The sequence below is a fragment of the Gavialis gangeticus genome, unplaced genomic scaffold, assembly GCF_001723915.1.
Source record: "Gavialis gangeticus isolate Ggan-Ray unplaced genomic scaffold, GavGan_comp1, whole genome shotgun sequence".
Classification (NCBI taxonomy): Eukaryota; Metazoa; Chordata; order Crocodylia; family Gavialidae; genus Gavialis; species Gavialis gangeticus.
Genome location: NW_017729001.1, coordinates 5468878 through 5469146, shown reverse-complemented (window position 1 = coordinate 5469146; position 269 = coordinate 5468878).

Here is a 269-nt window from a genome sequence, read left to right as displayed (position 1 = left end):
AGTTTCAAGAAGATAGGTGCAGGGAGTTCAGAGAAACTGCATCCCAAAATCTTGAGAGCCAAACTTGTGTCACATGTGTGTATTAAGCCATAGTGGGGTCAAAACTGCAGGGATCCTATCCCCTGCTGAGGCCACAAAGCCTGCCATGTTTCAAGGAAATTGGGTAAGGGGGTTCGGAGAAACTGCACCCCAAAATCCTGAAATCAAAACTCATGTCGTGTATGTGTTAAGCCACAGCAGGGTCAAAACTGCAGGCTTCCTAGCCCCTG